The sequence below is a fragment of the Zootoca vivipara genome, chromosome 9 (genome assembly GCF_963506605.1).
Source record: "Zootoca vivipara chromosome 9, rZooViv1.1, whole genome shotgun sequence".
NCBI classification, from domain to species: domain Eukaryota; kingdom Metazoa; phylum Chordata; class Lepidosauria; order Squamata; family Lacertidae; genus Zootoca; species Zootoca vivipara.
The window spans coordinates 61,830,804-61,857,710 of record NC_083284.1 but is presented as its reverse complement, the minus strand read 5'-3'; the positions used below and the strand labels follow the sequence as shown (position 1 = coordinate 61,857,710).

Here is a 26,907-nt window from a genome sequence, read left to right as displayed (position 1 = left end):
ACAGAAAGGACCCCGAGGGTCATCTAGCCCAACCCTCTAAAATGCAGGAATCTCTGTTTTTCTGCACAACATGGGGTTTAAACTCACAACCCTGAGATGAAGGCTTTCTGCTGTTACCAATGGAGCTATCCCACAGTCCTGCTTTCCACAATGGAAACAACCTTATTTTAGTTAAATGCGCCGCAATAATCTGTGGCTCCTTCTGCTCTCATTAGGATGCTGAATGCATATTCTTAAGGACGGAAGAAGAAGAAGAAGAAGAAGAAGAAGAAGAAGAAGAAGAAGAAGAAGAAGAAGAAGAAGAAGAAGAAGAAGAAGAAGAAGAAGAAGAAGAAGAAGAAGATCTAAATCAGGAAGAACCCTATCAGCTCCACCCAAGGCATGATGGATAACAGCAACAATTGGGGGAAAGAAGGACACAACACCTTACAAGGACAGAAGAAACACCACGGACAGAATAATTGCCACACACAGGAAGAAGGGTATTTCATTAAAGGAATCCAGGGACTCAACTTGGTTTGGTCAACCCCCGAAAGGGGGTTGTGCCTGTGCCTGAGTCCAGGGGCGCATCTGGGGTGGGGGTGAACAGAGTCTGTTCCTGGGCTTTTCACCTATCTCAGGTGTTCACCCTTGGCTGACCTATGATAGAGCTCTGGGTCAGCGCTACCTGCAATGGTGTAGGGAGCTAGTTGAACCAGAGCCTATGCAACCACTCACTTTTCTGTAATAAATAAAGTTGCGGCCTAAATTCTGCCAAAAACCAAAACTAAAATTTGAGTCAATTGTGTGTTTATTTAGGGGGGAGGTCTCTGGGTCTGAACATGCAAAGTTCTGCAGCCCACAAGAGACCACCACCCATTTCCTTAAAACAAGCAAACAAACAACTTTCTGCAGTTAGGAAAGTGACATGGAAAAGTATGAGATGAATGAATAAGAGGAATACATGTAAACACCCAGCAAGTGAATCAGGGTGGATGCTTGGTTGTCATGTAACTGCCCTGAAAACAAGTCAGAAGAGATGCCTGGTAAAGGCCGGATATAATCAAAGCTCTGTGCAAGCTTTGTGTAAGTTAATCAGTGTGCGAGCTCAGCAAACTGGACATCTGGAGGATCCCAGTGATTGCAAAATGGCTAGAGCCACCTACCGTAAATGCTCTTTCTACTGCCAGGCTCAGATTTCATACACCAATGAAATCTTATTGAATAGCAAGGGTGAACCAATCCCAAGGAAATTCTCTTTATGCAAAGGAGTCCATCCCCAAAGGCTGAACAGGTTTCTTCCTTTCAGTTTGGTAGTTAAAACAGTTATTTAACCCTGTTTCTGGTGTTAAATACAACAGTCAGATTAAATAAAATAAACAAGGAATATTCGGTGTTATGTTGGAGGGGATGCCAGGAAACAGGGAATTATGTTCACATGTGGTGGGGGTGTAAATATGTACATTTTGGGGGGCAAAGGGTGTTTAAGGAGATAACAGAAATCACTGGGTTAAAGCTGACTGAAAGTCCAGAGGCAGCATTATTATCAATTTACAATGGGGTGGAAGGTTCGTAGGCTATGAAGGACTTGCTCACAAATATATTGACAGCTGCACGAGTTATTATAGCTAGGAAGTGGAAGGGGCAAGTGGAATATAAAATGGAAGAATGGTATAAAGAGGTGTGGGATATAGCTATTAATGATAAATTAACGTGCCATTAAGGTAAGACGGGGAATATGCAGGAGAAATGATTTTGAGGAGATATGAAGGGTGTTTGTAGAATTTGTACTGTTAAAACGGAAAGGGCTCAAACCATTGCAAGAAGTGTTGAAATTATTTATTTATGATGATTAGTTTGTCAAAATAAAATATTTAAAAAATAACAATAAGAAAAAAATAATAAAGCACTATTAGCCGGGGGGCGGATATGACACCGTTTCTAAAATTTGTTCATGCTTATCTGACTACTTTGCTATCCTGATAATTGACCCTCCACAAACTAGTAAGAAGGCCATCTATAAAGAGTTAATGGCAGCATAAGAAATCTTGGAACTCCACAACTGGGTGATTTGTGGAAACACAGGATTCTGGGTAAAAAGCTTCCAACCTCTAAGGCTATGTTTCTCAAACTCAGGTGTCCAGCTGTTGATGGACTACAACTCCCATCATCCCTGGCAGCTAAGGAAGTGTGGCACTCAAAACAGAAGTGTGGCACTCAAATCATCAGCATAACACTCAAAATGGAACTGTGGCACTCAAATTGGAAGCGTAACACTCAAATTGGAAGCGTAACACTCAAAACGGAACTATGGCACTCAAATCGGAAGCGTAACACTCAAATTGGAAACACTCAAAATGGAGCATGTTCGGCTTCCAAAAAAAGTTTGCAAACCAGAATGCTTACTTCCGGGTTTCCAGTGCTTAGGTTCCAAGTTGTTTGAGAACCAAGGTACCACTGTACTGTCTTCTTCTCCCTCCTCCTTGGAAGGGTCAGGATGGGGGGCCCGTCTCCACCACTTTTCCTCCTCCTCTGCCCAGCCCCTGACATCCATCTCCAGCAGCCTGTTTGCTAAATCATATGTACTGCACTGAGAGCCCAGACCTGTACTCCACCTTCCCCTCCCTTGCTCTATCTTCTGATAAAGCTCCAGCCCTGCCCATGGAAAACCTGTGCCCTGCTTCTGGGAGACTCGCCCATTTTGTAAACTCTCTTTTCCCCTCTCCATCCTGCTTGCAAGCACTGGGAAGGGTGGATTTCGAACAGCGCAATAAATTGCATGCCTGCTAAGTGTATTGCCATATTGTCATCTCCAGGGCCTGAGAAGTGCAAACATGGCGTCTTTCACTTCTCCAATTTACCCCTGATTTAACTCATATAAAAACTGATGGATAAGGAAGTGATGGGAGCCTTTGCCAAATGCAGTCAGACTTTTAAGCAAGAGGTTACTTCGCAAGTTTGCTAGCCTACATTTATTGTGCCGTGCTGCACTGCAGGCTCAGTGTAAATCTAAGAGGATGCAATTGAGTGGTAAAAGACATGGATTATCATAAAAGATGCAGGAGGAAATGATTAACAGTAGGACCCACAAAGGAGAGGAGGGAGGTGCAGGAGATTCTTTGGAATTTTGTTTCTATGTTGTATGTTGGATATGTGATTATAAAACTTTAACCTGAAAAACCAAATAAATAAATTTTAAAGAGAGGATATCGAAGTGGGGAATAACATGTTGACGTATTACTATGGGCAAACTCAGCTCCAAATTTTCCTGGAAAGGTATCAGTCCTTTTGCTACTTCCATGCGTACCAAACGTGGGCATGCAGAGGCCGCAACCATGCGAGTGCATGCATTGAAAGCACATCAAGAATCCTGGAAGCTGTAGTTTACCGCCACAGACCTACAATTCCCAGCACCCTTAACAAACAAACTTCTCAAGATTCTGGAGAGGGGGAGAGGGTTATGTGCTTTCAATGTATTGTGTGCATGCACTGTGTCTACTGAGTGCCAATTTCTTCTTCTTCTTCTTTGGGGATCCCCTGTAGTCGAGTAAGTTTTTCTTCCATGAACACAGTCTTATCAGTGAGTCCGTAAGTGACTGTGGAGGCTCACTGGTGGAGGAACAGGAGGGGCGGGTGAGCGCACTGCCCCCGGCACCATCGGGGAGGGGGGTACCATCGCCCCCGCCCCCGCAGACACACGTCATACAGACTCTTGGTTGTTTTGCTCCAAGTTCTACAAGTGTTCAAGTAAGCTGGAATCAAGCAAGAGAGATTTTTCAAAGTTTGCCTCAGAACTGATCAGCTAAGGAAACAAACTTCTTTTCATCCTTCACTATGTTGTCGCTGTCAGAATAATATTGTAATGGTAAAACAAAAAGAGCAACAAACTCCTTTTGCTTGGCTGTGAAACTTCAATTGTACAGTATAATTGACCCAGGATGAATGACAAAGCCATTTCACATGTGTCAAGGAAATCTGAATTTGCCATCAAGCACTCAGTTAACATAGAGTTGCACTCAATTTAGCCCAGGCACCCCCAAACTTCGCCCCTCCTGATGTTTTGAACTACAATTCCCATCATCCCTGACCACTGGTCCTGTTAGCTAGGGCTCATGGGAATTGTAGGCCAAAACATCTGGAGGGCTGCAGTTTGGGGATGCCTGATTTAGCCTCTCTGTTGAGCACTTTGTGTTTGGAAATGTGTGTTGTATTCCCACTTTAGGTGTGATGCCATTTATGAAACGGCTGATAGCCTGAAGACTTTGAAATGAAACACTAACTACAGTACCTGCTTTATCGAGAAGAGAAACGTGTGGGTAATCCTGTTCAATAATATCTGAGAAGTGTCCAAATACAGCAAGAGAACCTGACACAAGATATTGAAAAGAAAACTGAATGCATCCGTGGTATGCTAGAACATGCAGTGCATCTTATTACTGGATTGTACTGATTTGGCTTGAAAGTATATTAATAAGAATCATAATCTTAGAAGCAGACCACCAACATGGAATGTCAACATTATTTTACACTTGAGAGGACATCCTAATAAATATAGATGCACTAAGCATATGAAGGTTCTAATATTGAGCACTTATTTGCCTTTAAAATATGTTATACATAACAGGTGCCATTCTAAACACTCGTGACTCTTTAAACATAAGCCATATGAGAAACTCCATTTAAAGTGCAAGCTGAACTATATCTATGGCTACCGGCAGAATGTGGGCTTAAGTCAATTGCTGGGTAGATGGTTGTGTGTCAGTCAATTTATTGCAAGCAATAAACCTTCCTGATGGCAAGCTGGGAACCTCCTCTCTATTCTCAAACCTGTCCATAAAGTAGAACATAAGACAGCATTTCCTGTTTCTGAAAAATTAGGCCACTGGTCCTCAACTGGTGGGTTGAGGGATGGTTGAGATCAAGCCATGGTTCACAACAGCAGCACCATCAGAAAGATATATGGTGAAAAGAATTAAGAAATGGGACCTTAATACTTGTTTCAGTTAAAGGCGGACCCCAGATCAAGAAAGGTTGCAGACTATTGCTTGGCAACTTGAAAAGAATCTCAATATTTCCTGTCTTCACTTAAAAGGGGGAGAGAAGCTAAGTTTCTAGTTCTTATGGAAGTTTAGGACCTTCTGCACAACCATATCTCCCATTTAAAATCTGACGCCAAGTACTTGATTGCATGGGGCTTGGAACTTCATCCTGAAAACAATTAAGCCCTTGTTTCAACACAACTGCATAGTAATAAAAAACTCCCCCGCCCCCGGGGTAATAGTTTAAAATGCACTCTGGCTTAAAATTATACATGTATTTTTTCCTTCCAATATACTGTGGAGACCAGAAATGTACTCCATCTAATGAACTTTATGGGCAGCAAAGCAACTTGATAAAACAAGATCACAGGAATATATGTAATGCACATATCCCAGTATGTAACACAAGCATTTTCTTTTCCCTGTTTGTTCTCATACAGCTCATTAAACTAGCTCAGAATGGATACCTGCTCTACATATTTTTCATGTGTATTTTTCAGGAAGTGAAATTCTCCCCCCAAGGATTCTGACTCCTTCCTGTAGTGAGCGTGAAATTGTGCAGCGTCAACGTTTGGCATGTTTACTCAGAAATAAACTTTTCAGATTCACAAGGAAACGACAACAAGGAACGAAGTTAGTCCCTTGCCCAATTCAGAACTGGAATGGGTTGGACTTTAAGGTGTCTTCCCATCCCTACGTGAAAGAGCACTTGTCAAACTCCTCATGGGCTTGCACGAGACCTTGAAGCAGGGTCAAGACCTGAACTCTGAGGACCGTATCCAATGTCGCAGCTCCACTGACACAATGAACTCCTGAGCACACAGCAGTTCTTCTTTCCCTCCGATCTCCTCCAGGGAACCTCCTTGGAGCAGATATTTGGGGCACACAGGGAAGGGAACGGAAGCCCCACCACCGTTTGACAGCTTTCCAGGTCATGTGGCCAGCATGACTAAACGGTTTCTGGTGTAATGGGACACCGTGATGGAAACCAGAGCTCACGGGAACGCCGTTTACCTTCCCGCCACAGCGGTACCTATTTATCTACTTGCACTGGCATGCTAGGTTGGCAGGAGCTGGGCAGAGCAAAAGGAGTTTGCCACCATCGTGTGGATTCAAACCGCCAACCTTCCAATCGGCAAGCCCAAGAGACTCAGTGGTTTAGACCACAGCGCTGCCCACATCCTTTAACATCATGTGCACATGCATTCAAAAGCCTGGAACTAGACTAAACAGCAATGTGCACATAGTCTTAGTCATGTTCATTAATTCCAGCATGTCTAGCCTGAGTAAAACGTAGCTGAATCCCATTCGGTGTTTTCTGTTACTTAAGAATGGCTTTTGCTTGTGGTTTTTGAAAAAAAAAGGAATCCTGATATACGGATTCCAGCTAAGGATACATTGGCTGCCTTATAGAGGTCGTTTTGATGAGTTTGTAATTACAACATAATTCTTTAGCTTTTGTTTTTATTCTTATTGGTGCTTAATTGGAGATTAATTAGTTCTGTTTTGTGGCATTTAAATAGTAGTTCCAGGAGAAGAAGGGGTAAATGGAGATATTACTGTGTGTTTCCTGAGTGTAATGGGGGGTGGCAGTCATTAACTAGGTAGTTAAAAGATTAACACTGCAAATATGCATTTCTCTTTGTTATGGGTGGCAGTTTATAGCTATTTATAGGACTACTAATACTGTCAGCACTGTTGTAAGCACATTTTGATATTGTTTGATATATTGCATACATTTTAAAACTTTTTTTCTGGTGTATTTCAATCTTGCATCAGGGTTATCTGTACAAAGTTTAAACTTTTTGCACCACACATTGCAGATCTCTCCTCCTCATGTATTTGTCTCTGCTATGCTGAGCAGACAATGGTTGTGTGTCCTGAGAGCATTTTTTTGCCCAACAGACCAGAAAACCAACTAACTCCTGAAGGTCAGGGATTTTGTTTTAAGGCTCCTTCCAGCTTTGCAGAAAGCCATGAAAGCCATCTAGGCAAGAACACACATGGGAGTTTTCTCTGCGAGAAGCGAGTCCACTGCATGCCCAATAATCCATCTCTCCAACTGGCAACCCTGGAAACACTTTACTAACAAGGATTCCCAGTTACCCGCAGTCCCTTTATTGAAAGGGCAAGTTATGGATAAAAGAGCCTCTGGAAGGGAAGACAATAACAACTTGCTGTCCTCCCAAATTGCTTATGGTTCTGCAAAAGAGAGGGGGGGGGATCCTAACAGGATCCCTCAAGACAACCAAATACGCAAGGTGCTTCTGGTGGCCCGAGACCAGAGATGGCTTTGGGCATCTGCAACACAAAATCACAGGTCCAAAGGTTTCCATGAAATGGGAAAGTGTAATTCCTGAACAGCCACAGTCCCCAGGGAACTGCATCTCTCATTGGGGAGTACAATGGTACCTTGGTTCTCAAACTTAATCCGTTCCGGACGTCTATTCCAAAAACCAAAGTGTTCCAAAACCAAGGCGCCCTTTCCCATAGAAAGTAATGCAAAATGGATTACAGTCATACTTCGGGTTACAAACGCTGCGGGTTGCGCATTTTCGGGTTGCGGACCACGCCGAACCCGGAAGTACTGGAACGGGTTACTTCGGCTCTCGCTCATGCACAGAAGCACAAAATTACGTCACACGCATGTGCAGAAGCGCCAAATCACGTCATGTGCATGTGCAGACACTTCAGGCTGTGAAAGCTGTGGGTGGCAAATGTGCCTCCTGCACGGATCACATTCGCAACCAGAGGTATGACTGTAATCCATTCCAGACTTTTAAAAACAACAGCATTTTTTTAAAAACCCAGCAATTTAGCATGAATTTTGCTATCTAACAAGACCATTGATCCATAAAATGAAAGCAATAAACAATGTACTGCAGTCACACAATCAATCAATCAGTAGCTGAACTGGGTTCCACACAGCCACAAAAACAAAAAACAAAAAAGAGCAGCAAAAACAAAAACACAAAATAAATAGCAAAAACATACAGACCTCAGCGTAACACTCAAAACGGAAGTGTGGCACTCAAAACGGAGCACATTCGGCTTCTGAAAAAAGTTTGCAAACCGGAACACTTACTTCTGGATTTGCAGTGTTTGGGTTCCAAGTTGTTTGAGTACCAAGGCGTTTGAGAACCAAGGTACCACTGGATTTGGGAGCTTGCCACCTATCTTGGCAGGTCTGCCAATTCCAAGACTGTGAAGACCACAAAAATCCACCTACAAACATGGGGAAAGGAAGGCACTGGAGCTCCTTATTGTGCTCTACCCATGCTCTCACTCTGTATTGTTTCTATATCATTTCAAAATAATGGTTCTATTTATTTTTAAAATGTTTTTGGCTTTCCTATACTCCGGCTGCATTTGCGTGTGTTTGCACATAATCAGGGCACCATGCAAAATGCCCATTAAAAAGTAGTTTGTAAAATAATTTGAGCGTTGCAAATAAATACAGAAGACCCGACGTTCTTGCCACCTCAGCATTCCCATTCCGACAGAAGTTTCTGCTGTTAAATTTCTCTCTGAGACTTGTGTGCCGACCCTTTACCTTTACTGTATTTGCGCAGGTGTAACTGACTGGAACTTAGTAAACAAGGATGCAGATGATGACTAACATGGGATAAAATCCACCTCACTCATGTCCTTAGCTTATCCCTCACATAATCTAAGCAAGTTGCTAAGGCCATTTTCCCAATTCAGTTTCCCTTACAATACAGAGAGTCGGGGGAGATGTCCATTTCCACACACCCCACCCCCAGCTACAGGAAAAAATATGTCCAACACCCATTTTTATATTCATGATATTGATTTGCAGCCAGATCATTCTGGAAACCTGGGCAGCTTATTGTCCTGTCATTCTTCAAAGTTAAAAAAGCAATTAAAAAAATTTTTTTTTAAAGATATCCAGCTTATCTGTTTTATCCTAAGATTTCAAATGCCTTAAGGTTGCACACTTATTTCAGAGCAAGTCCTCCTTAAATTTGAGACAGTGCCTGAGGATTAAATGATTAAAGATGGACATTTTGGAACATAGAAAGTGCAATACCTCTGTCAACAAATGCATGTTCAGTATGAAATGGAAACCTCGCTTTTCCCATTTTATTCTGATTGCTACTGTGTTAATTGTGCTTTTTCTCCAAGGAAGTCAGATGTTCCACCCCACCACCATTTTTTCCTCACAAAAGTCCCTGGAATTGGGTCAGGCTCGGAGAGGGTGACTGGCCCCCAACCAAGGTCACCCACTGAACTTAATGTCCTGAGTAGAACTCGTGTCTTCCTGGTCCTCGTCCAACACTCTAGACATGACATATGGATTCTTGCTTTTGTGACTACTTCCAGGGCTGGGGTTCCCCTCACCCTTTTGTCTCTCCATCCAACCCATATGGAGCCATTTCATTTGGGAGCAAGTTCAAGAAAGCCTAGTCACTTGAGGACTGAATTAGCCTCTTGTGGAACATGCAAGAGGGCAAGACAAGCATATACTCAGAAGAAAATGGGACTTATGTGTGAGTATGTAGGCGCTCCTATTTTTCTATAACAGTAGCATTAAAGTCTGAGGCTACCCATCCTACCGTACTTACCCTGATTTGGGAGTAAGCCATACTGGGATTTACTTCCAAGTAAACATGCACTGTGTACCATCTCTTTTAATCTGCCAATTCTTATGGTGATCAGTTTTTGTAAAAGAAAAATGTCGCCACATGACAATAGATAACATTGTCACCTCTCTTTTAGCTTTAAATTGAGGCCCTTGTGACCCAAGAGAAGCTATAAAACTTAGAACAGGGATACAAGTGGCAGGCTTGTTGGATCTTCTTTGTTTTTTTACTAGAAACCCTAGACTGATCAACCGCAGCCAGGTGTAAAATACATACAGTCAGAATTAAATGGCTAAAGTGTGCTTCTGAGCATGTTCGGAGCCAAAGAATTTGTTTTTGGTTGGTACCAGAACTGAGCTTTCGGTCCTTTCCCACAAAAGATTGCTTACTGTTCTTTTCCTTTCTACTTTTCAGCAGCCTTATTTTGTTGGGAAAAGCCCTTCTGCCATTGCAGATCACTTGCAAATTTCCCAGATGTCTTCCAGTAAATCCTGATCTGTCTTCTGCCCACCGAGAACATGAGAACTGAGCATTTAGGCACACAAGCAACTATGCATTGTGAAGTGTATAAGACAAATGAAGTCCACAACATAGTTGTCCTAGCAAATGAGGAAAGGTAAAACACTACTACAAGCAGGCCTGTTTACAAAAGCTGCAAATTGGAGACTGCTCTTTTTGGTAAAGCATTTCTTCAAAAACGATTCAGGTACAGAGTCATTGGATTACAGTCATGCTGGTCGTTAGTCTTTAGGATACAGCGATTAGGAAGAGAACCACTATCCTCAAAAGAATGGTTGAAATATGTTTGTCCTTTATACACAAATAGCAATGGCGAGTGGCTCAAGATAATTTAATTCATATTCATACGAATGTTGTTTAGGAACTGTTGTATTCCGGCACTATCCATTTAGCGTAAATTGGAGAGCACATAGGCTCAACAGGTAAATGCGGCCACAATTCAAAAAGTATCCATTGCTTTGAGAAAGATGGCACAATTGGTTTTCCTAGGCAATAAACACTGACACTTTCACGCCACGAAACAGCAGTGCACAGAAAAGCAAGCCTCTTTTGCATTGTTACATTTTGCAGTGTACAGAATAGCCAATTTGCCAACAAACCATACACTTTGCATTCCCCATGCACAAAAAGTTGGTATGTGACCTTCTCAAGACATTCACAAAACGTGAAGTTTTGCGTGCAAGCGAGATTAGGGATCCCTATGTAATTAACCTCTAATTGTACACTGTGTAGCTTCTAACTGCCAGTAAAATCCTCCATTTTTAACACTCTCTCTAAGTCAGAAACTATCCGTGTTTACGCTAGAACATGTTAACATACATGTTACTGTACGAGGGGAAAGCCACAATGAACAGTAAGCTAGCCTCATTTCTAATATCCGTTTTACAAAGAAAACCAACACAGCAGAACCTTGCAAAGAAAATCAGCCTTTAACCACATCCAAGTTGCAAATCACTGAATTGCACATTGTTAATGTTGCAAACCCTAAACTCATGGGTGATTTGCCTGCTGCTGAGTCACATTGAAACCATTTCATAACTAATATTGAGGTGGGTTTTTTGTTTAGTGCAAAACCACCCAAATCCATCCACAAACAGTCACCGAACGTTCACTCCTGCAAGTCACGTATGGAAATGAATTATACCGGTACATGGTTGCTATTTAACAGAACTATTTGGGACCCATTTCGTTTTTCATTCCACGTCATCACAAACAGTGCCCCTCTGCCGAAAGCCTCTTGGATAAGGAGAAGATGAAAAATATGAAACTGTACCTGGCAAGTACCTGGCGTTCGCCCTCTTTCGTGCAACTTCGCTCCCTCTCTGGCAATGGAATGCCCTTCAAATCTATGGCTGACTGCTTTTGGTAAATGTTTTACAAGACACTAAACAACCTTCAGTTCCACCCTCCATGCAAACACCACTGAGAACAGGGTATGATGGTAACAAAACACTTACATGCAGTATTCAGGTAACCACAAATACAGCAAGGGCACCAGATTCAAGATTTAACCCCAGTGTGTGTCTCTCCCTGGCCACTGCCACTTTATCTGCCTTGCGAGGGGGGGGGGGAGAGGGAGAGAAAAAACCCTCCATAGATATATCAGTCAAGACTATTCGCATGTAATTGTGGGGCATAAATCGCAACAACCTTTCCCCTTATTGTTAACTTCTAATCTGTACTCAAGCCTAGGCGTGTTTAACTGGAAAAAACCTGACAAGGAACAGTTAGGAAAGGAACAGTATTCGATTTCAAAATAAATCTTTGGAGCGAAACAGAGACATCTCATTGACAGCTGCGTTGTTGTTTTTTTTAAAAGAAGAAGAAGAGCAGACGATACATAGCACATTGAACACAAGGAAAGGGAAAGGAGGAAAAGCAGAGAACCACAAAACTTTTCCATGCAACATGAATGAATATAAACACACATACGGACTTACCTTTCGAGCAGAAAAAGTCTACCTCCCTCCATTCCTGCTTTTCACCATCTACCAAAAGTTAAAGTTCTACTAGCCCCAAACCAGAGTTTTTGCATTCCATTCAAGTTAACAATTACAGAAGGATGAGAGCAGAAACTGGCACTAACACAGTGAAAGCATTTGAGCGGACAAGGTACTCCCCAGCAGTTACCAATACGAACAGACCTTTTTAAATCCGGGAATTGCGCAAGACTTGAAAATAAGGAGAGAGAGAGAGAGAGAGAGAGAGAGAGAGAGAGAGAGAGAGAGAGAGAGAGAGAGAGAATAATTCCCTCGTAAATTAATTGCAATTGTCGAGTACACAGAGATTGGCGTTAGAACAGTGAAGAACAGGAATGAAACATGGCAAGCCAAAAAGCAGATAGGAAATTACAGCAAATGAACATGCAGATCTCAGCTCATTGCCAGAGGCAGGCCAGGGACAGACATGCCCAAATCCCAAACTGGAGCCTATGTTCTCGAGCCAGAGGAAAGCCTGGAAATGCCACAGGTAGGTGTTCCTGCTCTGTTGACCACGTAAGGTCAGAAGGCCAGGACTGGTCAGTCTGGACTGTCCGGGCTTCATGTTGCCTTAAGGCTCTGAGCACACCCACTCTCAGGTAGCTTCTTCTTCTCCTCTGGCAATCTCTCATAGCCGAGTAAGATTGTCTTCCATGAACAACGTTTTAACAGTGAGTCCGTAAGTGACTGTGGAGGCCAATTCTGGATCCACACATCCTTCCACAGTGGGGACATAGGTTTCTGAGTGGGGGTTTATCACGGTGAGGGTTTGCCAAACATGCCTTCCTCTTAGCACATTTCTCCCTTTCATCCTGAGTTCGAGTGTCTTCAAAGCCCATGACACCTTTGGTAAAAGCTGTTTAACAATTGGAGCGCTCTCAGGCCAGTGTTTCCCAATTGTCGGTGTTTATGCTAAATTTTTTAAAGATTTGCCTTGAGAGAGTCTTTTTAACCTCTTTTGCTGACCACCAGCATTACACTTTCCATTTTAAAGTTCGGAATAGAGTAGTTGCTTTGGAAGATGATAATCAGGCATCCAAACAGCATGACCAGTCCAGTTAAGTTGATGTTGAAGAATCATTGCTTTGGCACTGGTGATCTTTGCTTCTTCCAGTACGCTGACATTAGGATTCCTTGCAAGAAAAGGGGAAACTTGACAGCTATGATCAGAAGCATTGTATTTTTGGGCCATTTTCAAAAATAACACACAACAACTTTACAATTTCTTCTTTTTGGATATTTTTTTGCAAAAGAAAAGAAAAAAGCTTGGTTCGTGCCTTCAGAACACACATGATATAGCTTCAAGTTCAAAGTCAAACTCAAGTTGCACCCATTTTCAAGATGGCTGGAAGCAAGGTCTCTTCAACAGCGTATATATTATTTATACAGGGTCCCATAATTATTCGATGGAAGCCGTAATCATTTAAAGCAGCATCATGCTGCTTTAAGTTAGGGTTGGCATACAGCCAGAATTTCCCAGAACTACCCGGAATACCGCAGTCAGAAGCAGTGTCCAGGCGGAAATCGGAAAAATGTCCGGATAAATTCGGACATATGGCAACCATGTTGGCAGTGCCGTTTTTGCCTATTTTCCTTTAAAATAGCTTAAAAACATTTTTTCATTTTTCTTTGCAATTTTGGCAATGATTTCCACTTTTTGAAATATGGCAACCCCATTTAAGTGTGTTGTGTGAACGTTAAATGAAGTTCAACAAGATACATCATGGTAAATATGTCTTGAAGTTCAATATTGACTATATTTATTTGGAAGCAATGGGACATATGGCAAAGCTTTAGATTGTTACAAGTGTCTCTCCATCTTCTTTTGAGCTTTTTCAATATCTCCCCATCTCTCCAAAAATATGGTTGCCATATATAAAGAGACAAAACTGTTTTCCAGGCAAAATGACACTCCCTGAGTGTTGCAAAGTTCTCCATTATCATACAGACACAAATAACTAAAAGGCATTTTTGTTATTTGCATGCCAATGGCAGAGAGTGCTCTGACCTCCATGACACAGCCTCAGAGACCAACCTCTTGTCAATAGTGCATAGATATTTCAGGGCAGCTTGGCACACCAATGTTTACTCATTGCCGAGAAGAGATGCAGAGTCACCTTACAGTGTTTGGGATATTGTCATGGGCCACAAGTCAGCTTCACCTGCTGAACAGCAGCCTGAAGGAGCAGAAGGTGAAGGAACTCCACCTGCTGCCAATCAGCCTTCTTGCTCCTAATGAGAACCAGCTCCTAATGAGAACCAGCCAGCTCCAGCTTTCTTAAGCAGGGTTTCCAGTCTCAGTCAATTTCTGGTAACAACATTTGTCGTTCCTGACCAGACCTTGCTGCTTGTTGCTTCTCGTAACCTTGGAAATCTTTGCTTTCTTGACCCCCTGGATCATCTGAGATACTCCTGACCTTAGGACTGGGCTGAATTGTGCATACGGACTCTGCCTCCAAGCAAGTGCCCCCTGAGTCTCGGCTGGCTGGCTGGCTTCTCCCTCCACTGAGCTCTGCCGTGGCTGGCAGCACAGGGCTATGAGCGATATCCTGCTATAATTTAGTATTGAAAGCTTGATATAACCCCAGAATAGTGTGTGCACTGATACTGTGGTGAAACAGCTATGAAAATCTGAAAAGTCCCCACGCTTAATGGAAGTGGCTTTTTCAAACAAATGCAGATAAATCAGGAAACAGTGGTGGAATCGAAGCACATATAAAAAAACGCTGCCAAAATGCTTTAAAAAAAGTTTTGCAAAATACATTGGATTTACCATAGCTCGCCATCACCATCTAGTGTCACATTTGTGTATTGCACTTTGCAACACACTTAAAACATTTTATTTTCAGCTGCGTAGCTGAGTCAAGTTACTAAGCAAGAAATAAGGTTAAATGTGCACGTTGTTTTGGTTTCTTTGGGGATCACCTTCATTTGCATGCTTTGAGTCCAGATGTACATTTCTACCTCTTGGAACACATGTGCTTTTCACCTCCTCAAAAAACTTTTGCTCAGTGTGACTACCGTTTAAATGCAAAGCATTTTGAACAGGACGCATTCAACATGGAATTCCTGTGTCTTGGTGCTGGAAGAGGATTTTCACACCAAACTCATCTAACCAGCCACCCTGAAAGGAACAGGAATCAACTGTAACGATTCTCCAGTAATTATAATGAAGCCAGGTCAAAAATGAAAATAAAATTTCAGCCTAACCATACGCATAAACATTGCCATGTCATGTGACTTTGCTATACTCTGGTCTCCATCCCTGCCAAACACCCCACTAGGTCCCAGGATCAGGACCTCTTTGGGCTTGAGTCCCGACAGATCCTCTTTTTGCTGTTGCAACAATCTTCCCGGATTTGAATGGCTGCCGATCCTATAAACAGCTCCTGGGTCGGCTCAGGTCAACACACTACCCCTGGAATTTGTGTCTCTACCCTGACATGAGCTGTTGTTTTTCTGCTGAAGCCTTCCCAACTCAGAGCTGTCTGCTTTTGTGTTCCCCTGCATGGTTTTTGTCTCAATGGCCTTCACAATTGCAGATAAAAGGGCAGCTCTTGCCTATAAGATTACAGAAGTTGTGTCTGAGTTTTAGGGCTGAGCCAGACTCTACCCGGTTGCCGGCTTCACACTCAGGCAATTGGTTCCTTCTGCCCCGTCAGCCAAGTCCTTGACAGGAAAACCTCTAGCCATGGATCAGTAATGGCCAGTGTTTTTATTGGATGAGGTTTGAATAAGAAACGACATATCCCCACCCCCCGAAAAAAGAAGTTACGGGTAAGACGTACCTTGAAATCTGGCTGTGGAGGCAAGGGGGGTTGCAAACATATTCGGGGCATTTGGGTCTGGGCTCCCAGTAGTGAAATTTCAAAACAAAAGTCAGGTAACTTAAAGCAGCAAAAGTAAGAAAAGGTGTAGATGACTCTGCTCAAGTTCCATTATGACAACTGGGTACGATGCTTTTGGCAGCGACTCTCTCTCTCCCACTTTGGTTTAAATTTCCTCCACCTTTTACAGATCCTGCCCAGCACAGTGAAAACCAAAAGCAGGGAATTAAATCCAAACATGGATAGCAAAGTAAAACATTGGCCTTCTCTCTTAAGGGAATATTCCTAGTGCAGTTGGTAGAGCATGAGCCTCTGAATCTCAGGGTTGTGGGTTCGAGTCCCACATTGGGCAAAATATTCCTGCATTGCAAGGGGTTGGACTAGATGAGCCTTGTGTGGTCCCTTCCAACTCTGCCATTTGACGATTCAAGCTCCTGCGATGGCGAAATATTTAGAATGTGAAGTATCTGTTTGCATTCACTCCTCTAGCATATTTTAATGGTCGTGCAGGATCTGATTCAGAAATCTAGGTTCTCTCTCAACAGTGGCTGTCCTGCAGTTTAATCTTCACATATCTGGCGGGTGCAGAAAAGTTCATTTCACAATATCTCCTTCCTTGAAGCTGTCCAACCGGTTCCGACATGTGCTGCGGTGTTGCACCATATTGCCATTGGAAGGGGGGCACATTTAGAGCAGCAGTTCTTTATTGGAAGAGCGCAACCTGGAAGTAAAGGAACTTGAGGGTGGGTGAGGGGAGAACACCTTTCAGTTTTCAGGAAAGTTTATAGCTTGCCAAGCCCAGCTTGCCTGGGAGGCACGAAGGGCACAGTAACAGTGCTGTTCCTAGCTTGGCCAGTATTATGGCAACAAACTCAATTTACTCCTTTCCCCAAGGTGAACACTTTTAAGATTGTCCATTTAAACTGATACAATGGGCTTGCTGTATTTTTTTTTTTTGTGGTGCACGCAGGCTTTTAAAAACGGGAGGAGGGAGGGTAACACATGCAAAAGCACATTTTTGTGTGGTCGAATATATAAACGATGCTTAGGTTAAAAGGTAAAGGACCCCCTGGGCAGTTAAGTCCAATCAAAGGCAACTATGGGGTTGTGGCGTTCATCTTGCTTTCAGGCAGAGGGACAGCTTTCACAGACAGCTTTCTGGGTCATGTGGCCAGCATGACTAAACCGCTTCTGGTAAAAAAGGACCCCTGGGTGGTTAAGTCCAGTCAAAGCTAACTATGGGGTACTGCACTCGTCTCACTTTTCAGGTCGAGGGAGCCGGCATTTGTCCGCAGACAGCTTTCTGGGTCATGTGGCGAGCATAACTAAACCGCTTCTGGCGCAACAGGACACCGTGACAGAAACCAGAGCGCACAGAAATGTTGTTTACCTACCCACCACAGCGGTACCTATTTATCTACTTGCACTGGTATGCTTTCGAACTGCTAGGTTGGCAGGAGCTGGGACAGAGCAACAGGAGCTCACCCTGTTATGGGGAATCATGTTAGGTTTCTATTCCTCTCACTGTGCAGGTCACATGCCTGTGTTATGCATTCTAGCAAAGATTGTTGGAATCACGGGAGCGGATGTTTGCTGTATTCTTGTTTCCGTTTGTTTTTTTCTTCACACTTCTCTCAGTGAGAGGAGACATGTTTTTCTTTTGTTCTGCCTTACGCTTATTAAATGAGCTTTTAGTACACAACCTCAGCCTGGCTTCATCCGCGTTTTATCTCTGCTGGACTCTGAATATGTGCTCAGTGTCTCCAAGACATGAGTTGTAATAAATCGTCGGGAAGGGCTGTCGTAACTCCCTAGAGCTGCACGCTGAACGCTGATGGGAAAGACAGGCTGGATTCATTCCTGCATTATGCCTGTGGATCATTCCTGCCCCCGGCTGACCCGACAATTTGAACCACCGACCTTCTGATCAGCAAGCCCAAGAGGCTCAGTGGATTAGACCACAGTGTCACCCACATCCCCAAATGATGCTTAGATTACACATCGGTCAAGCATACTTGTTAAGAGACTTGGACATTTGAATTCATCAAATGGCCCACAGTCAAGACACTCACTTGGGCACCCCCCCCCCGCTGTGCTATGTGGAGAAATTGCTAAAGCTTTTGAGCATACATAAATGTTGTATTCCTAGCAAAATGCTCAAGTGGGAGGTGTCACGGGAAGTTTCTTACATTGCTGAGGAATTAGTTGCAGCCCAACTAACAGCTTCTGTTAGCAATGATCAGGTTTTGCCCCCGTGCAAATGCTTTACATTTTTTCTGTCGGGTTCGTGGCAGCACTGTGGTCTAAACCACCTAGCATCTTGGGCTTGCTGATCAGAAGGTCAGCAGTTTGAACCCCGTGACAGACAAACGCCAGCTCTCTCGGTCTGAAGCAAGATGAGGACTTAAAATTGGACTTAACCGCCCAGGGGTCCTTTACCTTTTTACCTTTAAAATATATAGGAGAAAGCCAGAGGTGCACTTGGAAATACCATTGTGGCACAGACAAAAGTTTATTAAGTTTTTATTTATAGTGAGTGCCCCAGATCATGCACCAGAATCTTCTGCCACACATTTTGGGTGCTTTCAGGAGATATGTTTATTGAGCATTCCTCCTGACCTGTTTGCAAGAAGGCTAGACACCATTGCCTTAAAGCAAGTGCTATCTATCTACAATTCCCAGTGTATTCCCCAATCTCTCTCCTTATCACAAAAAAGTTCGATCTTCTGGGTGAAACGAGTTTGTTGCACAAAAGCTTGTTGTCCGAACCAACTGTAGTTCACAAGTCTGGAAGCCATGCTTGGGTGTCAATGACAAGCTTTCAGGGATTCCTAAATAGATTAGGAAAGGGTGTTTGGATAGGCTCAGCTTTAAGAACAATCAGAATGGAACATGCATGAATTGCCAAGAGGATTTTCGCTGAAAGCAGAAAGGAAGAATTGGAAATTTAAAAATCGATTTTCTAAAATTTGCCAAATCCAGATGATATAGGTTGCTCAGACAGAATGAATAAAATTGCTTCCCCCACAATTGTAATATTCATCCCAATAATTTTATTTACAACCTTGCCTTTTGGGAACACATTGTTACCATATTTCCACACTCTCTTTTTATTAACTTGGAACTGAATGATGCCTAATGTGTGCATTGCTTGTTAATGCTCCAGCGTAACTATTAAAAGTTGCTGTAGGTTATGAAAAAGTGCACCCCTTTTATACCTAAGGCTCCTGGCTGTCCTGTAAAAGTTTAAAAGTGGGCAAAATTAGGGCCATTAGAAGAATGCAACTAACAGCCAATGAAAAGGAAATAGAAACAGGTTTTAATAGATTTGGATGTAGTTTTGCGAAGTTGCGGCTGTCTATCGTTCAATTTTATAGAGCACTCTTGTGTATGGAGCTCATAGCTACCGGTACCCTGTTCACTAGAGTTTGAAAAGATATACATAGTGTATTAGGATGAATTGTCAGTCTAGCATTCTTGGTAAAATCACTTTAACAACTTCAAAAGCACTACACAAAAGAAAACTTGAAAATCCTTCACAGAGATATTAAGCCACCCAATGTTCCTCTGGACAGAAACAAAAGTATTAAACTCTATGATTTCATAATTGTTGACTTACTTGTAGTTTCCATTGAAAAGACCAGAGATACCACTATATGGCAGAAGGGAGGATAGATTGCAAGACATTTAGACAATGATGTGGATCTGAGCTTAGGGAATATGTTGTATGAGCTGGCCACAGAATGTCTCTCCCATCCCACTTGTATTTTGTGGTTTTATATCTTGATTTTATTCTGTGAACTGCCCTGAGACCCCCAGGTATAGGGCAGTATAATAATAATAATAATAATAATAATAATAATAATAATAATAATAATAATAGATGCTCTGCAGCTATGTCAAGTTTCTGATGCAAGTGCTGGGAGCAACCAAGATGAGCAGACATGGTTGAGATTGTGCCACCAGTCTGAATACAACCTCATTTAATTTTGATACCCCGATGTGCAGAAAGTGCGACTAGACCCTACCAATTTTGATAGTGTAACCTGGAAACAGCAAATTCCTTAGATGCCTAAAGGTTACATGCTAGCTGCTCTTTGTCGAACATTTGTAATTCTCTCATACCACAATGTTGCCTGCCTCAGCAAGTTGTCATAACTTAACCACAGGAGAAAAGAAACATTTCTGTTTTGAAGATTAACACTTTAGGGGGTAGAGTATTTCCGCCTGCGTGTTTTGCAAGGATGCATGAAAGCTTCAGCTGAACCATACTTGTCTCCAGAGGAAGGGGATGCAGAGGTTATTCCCAGCTCTGCCTGCTAGGTGAAAACTCTTAAAAGAAGTTTCGGTCCACTGGAGATTAGCAAGGCCAAGGATTGCAGAGGTCTGGTGCATCTCTCTCCTTCTAAAAGGGCCTCTTCTACCCATTATGTTAAAATATGTCTTAAACATATATGTGTGCAAATAGCACCTGCTGGGGGGCACGACTGGGATGGGTGTGGCAGAATCGGAAGAATCTTTATTTGCACCAGTCCCTAGCACTAGCAATAAAATAAAATAAAATACAATGTGCTGAAGATAGAGGTAAAAACTTAACTATGCAAAATGCACTCCGGAGGTTTACACCAAAAATCAAATAATAGATCTTGTTCTGATTCCCCTACTAAATTTTTTGCAGTTTTTGCTGTTGCCTGGTTATCTTGATCTGCAAGAAGAAAGGACACTTTAGCAATGGCTGAGTGACCTGGCTTGGACAGTAGTACAGTGGTACCTCGGTTTATGAACACAATTGGTTCCGGAAGTCTGTTCATAAACTGAAGCGTTCATAAACTGAAGCGAACTTTTCCATTGAAAGTAATGGAAAGTGGATTAATCCGTTCCACACAGGTCCGCGAAGTACTTAAACTGAAGCGTTCATAAACTGAAACATGGGTGTAATTGGTTCCGGAAGTCTGTTCATAAACTGAAGCGTTCATAAACTGAAGCGAACTTTCCCATTAAAAGTAATGGAAAGTGAATTAATCCGTTCCAGATGGGTCCGCGGCGTTCATAAACCGAAAATTCATAAACCGAGGCGTTCATAAACCGAGGTTCCACTGTATAGTAGAGAGGTAATAATAACCTCACTCCTCAAATCTTTATCAAGAGTGCAAGCCAGAAGTGGGCCACTGATTCAATACTGCCATCTCCACATGGACATAAGCGTTTTCCCAGGGTTTTTGTAAATTGACCCTCAAGTACAGCCGAAGGCAGCATATTCAATCTCGCGTAAGTGAAAGTGTGTCTGTATTTGGGAATTTTTAAATTTTGTAAATAGGGTGACAATGTATCAAAATGACCGGGTGGAATTGGTGTGGCATATGCTAGAGTTGCCATGGTGGAACTGAGACGACCTGAGACAGGTTCCCGGCCTGAGGTCTGGCAACCGCAAGACATACCTGTACTTGGAGAAGAGACCAAAACATTGTTTGCTTCTTCGCTGAATAAAAGGGAGCCTTCCCCCTCCCCGCCCAGGAGCACAATGTGGACTCTTTTTGCTGTTTATTAAGAGAGGCTCTGCCCAGAGCAGCCTTACTAAAAACTTTCCATGCAAAAGGGAAAGCTGAAGACCAATAAAAGCACCCGGTAAGAGGGTGTATCACATGTGCCTATCAAGTATGCTACAAAACCGGTTCTTAATTCTATAGCAAGAAACCCAAGGTATCAGTTACACTTATGAGTCGTAGCTTAGAGTCATTTAATTTGATGTTCTTTTTTTAAAAAGAAATAAAATGGATAGAGGCCTAGGGTTGACAACTTTGGGTTCAAAACCTTTGACACCTGAGGTGAAGTCCGTCTGAGAATGGACAGAAGCTGCCTTAATACAGAGACAGACTTTTCTGCACCACCAACTCTGTATTTTCTACACTAATTGGCAAGGATTTTCACGACAGACTTTAGGGGGCTGAAGCTGGTCCTGAGCTATCTACTAAGCTTTCTACCCTCTGGCAACTCCAAGTACTAAGCTCTCATGCTGGTGGTTGTTGTTGTTGTTGTTGTTGTTGTTGTTGTTGTTGTTGTTGTGTTTGAATTTATATACCGCATAGGGCATAGGATGTAAATCGGATCAAAAAAGGCCTGGTGCGTTTTTGCCTGGTGCCTAAAGGTGTATAACGAAGGCACCAGGCGAACATCCCTAGGGAGAACATTCCACAGATGGGGAGCCACTGCAGAGAAGGCCTGTTCTCGTGTTGCCAACCTTCAGACCTCTTGAGGAGGAGGCATATGGAGAAGGGCCTCAGAAGATGATCTTAGGGTCTGGGTAGGTTCATATAGAGTATTGGAGTCCTGAGCCGTTTAAGCTTTTATAGGTCAAAACCAGCACTTTGAATTGGCCCCGGAAATTGGTAGCCAGTGCAGTCAAACCAGGATAGGTGTAATATGCTCAAACTGTCTTGCTCCGGTGAGCAACCTGGCCGCTGAATTCTGCACTAGCTGAAGTTTCCGAACCGTCTTCAGAGACAGCCCTACGTATAATGCATTACTCGGAGTGATTGTGATTGACAGCTAAGAGTAGTCAGGTTGGCAGTAAAGGATGTGACTGTCAGTGGTCGGGGTGGTTGAGAGATTTTATATCTTGTGAATTCCACTATGAAGTAACCTGGCTGGAATAGAAGCCATTTCATGCATCCACAAGTCTCTCCAGTAGGAAAACGTGAGATGTGCCTTTGCCAGTTCTCACCTTGTCAAGGTAAGCAGCTCTGAGCTGTCAATCATAATCACTCTGAGTAAACAGCACCGGAGCTTAGTACTTGGAATTCATTTAAACACATGTTTTAAATCGCATCACTCCTGCAATCTAAAGCTTCCCAAATATCGCAGATAATTGCAATGCAAAAACAACGACACACCCTTTTCTATACCCAAGGTGTTTTAGAAGCCTGTCTGTTATCTGGAGTCGAGCCACAAACCCTTCTACCAATTAGCTCTTCCACTTAGTAACAAAGAAAAGGGATCAATATTGGGTGCAGGGACACAAACTGAGAAATCCTGATGTCCAAATCTACTGTCTGGAAGTGGCTAGGAATGAAATTCCTCTCTGCTGATGGATTAGAGTTTTGTTAGGCCATGGAAACCCTCTAGCTCCCATAGAAGCCCTGCTATACTTTATAAAAAAGGTAAAGGACCCCTGGATGGTTAAGTCCAGTCAAAGGCGACTCTGGGGTTGCGGTGCTCATCCTGCTTTTCAGGCCGAGGGAGCCGGCGTTTGTCCACAGACAGCTTTCCGGGTCATGTGGCCAGCATGACTAAACCGCTTCTGGCACAACGGGACACCGTGACAGAAACCAGAGCACACAGAAACACCGTTTACCTTCCCACCACAGTGGTACCTATTTATCTACTTGCACTGGTATGTCTTCAAACTGCTAGGTTGGCAGGAGCTGGGACAGAGCAACAGGAGCTCAACACCATCACAGGGATTCAAACCACTGACCTTCTGACCGGCAAGCCCAAGAGGCTCAGTGGTTTAGACCACAGTGTCACTTGCATTCCATTGGGCTTGAAAGGGAGATGAGTGCCTTTGACTGGACCTAACCGCCCAGGGGTCCTCTACCTTTTACCTATACTTTAGAAACCTGTGTCAGCATACCTATACTTTAGCAACCTGCGACAGTCCCACCTGTAGCAGCAAGTGTTTGGCCCTGAACCAGGGTGTTATGAGGGCAAGACAGGCGTGATGTAAGATGGCCTTTGATCGACTGGATCCAATTTCCCTTTGTTCCCAGAGGGGTGTTGCATATGGTGGATTGTCCACCACTTTAAGACCATAAGAAAAGCCCTTCTGGGTTGGACCAATGGCACGTGTAGGCTGGCATCCTGTTCTCAATAGGGGTCTACCAGAAGCCTATGGGAAGCCCCTATAGGTAACCCCCCTATTCTCCCCACTGGTGACTCCCCTCAATTGATAAACAGAGGCATACTGCCACTGACAAGGGGAGGCAGGACATGTGGGAAATTGCTCCTAGTTAGTGTGTGAAAGAGTTAAGACCATAAAGTTATGTTCCTAAACTTGACTAGGCCACGTCCCCTTGCTTCCATGAGAGAGGAAGTGAAGCTGCTTCTCTTCCTTTGTCTCTCTTCACACCATGTAGTCCACCAGGATGGACGTATCTGAACTTGCTTAAGATTCAGACTACTTATTTTATTTAATTATTTAATTATTTATTGAATTTATATACCACCCTATACCCGGGGGTCTCAGGGCTGTTTATAGAATAAAATCAAGATATAAAACCACAAAACCATATATTTGAAACTGATTGATGTATTCTGCACCCAGGAGCAATTGACCTGTGCTCTCCTTGCTGCTGCATAGAATAACATATGAAACAGACCTTTGAATTTAGTAAGTACAGTGGTACCTCGGGTTACAAACGCTTCAGGTTACAAATGCTTCAGGTTACAAACGCTTCAGGTTACAGACTCTGCTGACCCAGAAATAGTACCTCGGGTTAAGAACTTTGCTTCAGGATGAGAACAGAAATTGTGCTCCGGTGGCGTGGCAGCAGGAGGAGGCCCCATTAGCTAAAGTGGTACTTCAGGTTAAGAACAGTTTCAGGTTAAGAACGGACCTCCGGAACGAATTAAGTTCTTAACCAGAGGTACCACTGTAAAGCATTCTAAACTGACTTAACAGTGCGTGATAAGCTCATTACTGGGGGGGGGGGCAAGTGTTTTGAGGCAGACTAAATGGGATATGCAAAATGAAACTTATATTCCATGCTTTGTTGCTGGTTAACTCAGAGGGTGTTTTTAACTCTCCTGGGGCTCTCTCCTACTGTGCAAAGCCCTGCATTTTGAATCCAGGTGTCCAGCCAATTCATGCACACAAGTCAGATCAATTTCCCCTCCATAGGACATAGGCATATTGGCTAGTAGTCACCTCAATCCCCCCTGCACCATTTAGGAATGTATTCACCATCACCACTGTAGACTGTTTTTTGTAACTGCAAAGCCGTTCTTACTTTACTAACTCACAGGTAGACTTGTTTTTGTTATGTTAAGTGTGGAGAGTGAGTTGACACTCAATCTATCTTCAGGGTTTTGCTTTTTGATCTCCGGTTAATTTTGGTATCCATTCCAATGCCACATCCTTGCTGTCACAATTTGTTTCATCTTCCTAGCGATGAGTGTTAAATTGGATTTCCAGTACTCCCTAATTTAATGGATTATCCCCCAGGAACGTTCCTTTCATTGTTATACCAATGCTTCAGACAGTGGCAAATTTCGACGCCCGACCTTGGTTCAAACGTGAGTTGTCAGACGTAGGAAAACAAAGTCAGAATAAAAGCAAACCAGCTTTTCGGAAGAGACATGGAGACGTGTACTGAGAACATGGGGGTTGTCAATGCTGTGTTCAACAAAGTGACTTTTTGTGAGTGCAAGCAGAACTACTGGGCTTTGAAAGGACCCCCACAACTTTTTAAGAGAAAAAGAGGGGGGAAAGTGCATGGCATAGTATTTGGTTCAACATTCAGCTCCTTGGAGATAATTCACATTTCAACAAGCACATTTGAGGGGTTTAATAGATTGCAAGCTTTCCAGATCTCTAGAATTCTTAATCAGGCTAGATGGCAAACAAAGTAAGGGAAGGGAGGAGTAAAACAGTTGTGTGATTGGGAAGACGAGATAAGTCTGGATCTTGTAAAGGTCTGAAGATGGGATTTTGAGAGAGGTAGTCAGGTTTGTTTGTTCCTGGTGGAGACTAACAAAATAGTCTTGTGGTACCTTCAAGGCTAGAAAACCCATTATGGTATAAATAATGAGCTACAGTCTGGCTTCATCAGATGCATGAAGTGTTATTCTGAGTGGCATAGATGATAGATAGATGATAGATAGATAGACAGATAGATGTAAAAAAAAAAAAAGGCGAAGGACCCCTGGATGGTTAAGTCCAGTCAAAGGCAACTATGGGGTGTGGCGCTCATCTCACTTTCAGGCCGTGTTCTAAACCACTGATCAGTAGGTCGGCGGTTCGAATCCCCACAACAGGGTGAGCTCCCGTTGCTCGGTCCCAACTCCTGCCAACCTAGCAGTTCGAAAGCACACCAAAAAGTGCAAGTAGACAAATAGGTACCACTCCGGTGTGAAGGTAAATGGTGTTTCCGTGCGCTGCTCAGGTTTTGGTGTTCTGTTGTGCCAGAAGCGGCTTAGTCATGCTGGCCACATAACCCGGAAAAACTGTCTGTGGGCAAACGCCAGCTCCCTCGGCCTGTAAAGCGAGATGAGCACCCCAACCCCAGAGTCGTCTGCAATTGGACTTAACTGTCAGGGGTCCTTTACCTTTACCTTTTTAGGCATTAACATGAATTTCAACAGATCTGCTTTGAGGACAGTCATTGGATGCAACCCATAGCTGCTGAGATGTCACAAAGCTCTTGGTTGTTTAAGATGTAACGTTGGAGTAGGTAGCAGTCATTAAAATGAAACTCTGCAGATGCTTTTGAGGTTTTGAGTTACACTTTGGGGAAGAAAATTGCTCATCCTTGGAAATACAGTGGTGCCGCGACTTACTAATTTAATCCGTTCCGAAGGCACCTTTGTAGGTCGAAGAATTCGTAAGTTGAAAAACGCCATTGGAAATGTGACTTCCCCATAGGAATGCATTGGAAACAGAAAAATTCGTAAGTCGAAGCAACCCTATCTAAAAATTTGTAAGTCGAAAAATCCCTATCTAAAACCACCGCGGTTTTCTTTTGGATGTCGAGCCATTCATAAGCACGCAGCCATTACCCCCATTCATAAGTCGAAAAATTCGGTTGTCGAGTCGTTCGTAAGTCGAGGTACCACTGTATACAGGCAGACTAGTTTGCTTCCACCCTCAGGCAAAACAGGCAGATTCCTTGGAAGGTGAAAAACCAGGGAAAACCTCATTTGAATGTCTGCAGCTTGTGCCCACATTCCATCTTAAGACTCTTGT

General features: G+C 43.1%; 1 protein-coding gene across 9 annotated transcripts in view; it reads right to left on the bottom strand.

Moving 5' to 3' along the window:
* RBM47 (RNA binding motif protein 47) overlaps positions 1-26,907 on the bottom strand; it is a 78,917-nt gene that overhangs the window by 30,817 nt on the left and 21,193 nt on the right. The window contains exon 1 of one of the 9 annotated variants that reach the window (XM_060278900.1): positions 12,082-25,832. The exons of 4 other annotated variants lie outside the window; for them this stretch is intronic. The gene's annotated coding sequence lies outside the window, so the exon portion shown is untranslated. 4 more of the 9 variants (XM_060278899.1, XM_035111934.2, XM_035111936.2 and 1 more) reach the window with 4 other exon arrangements.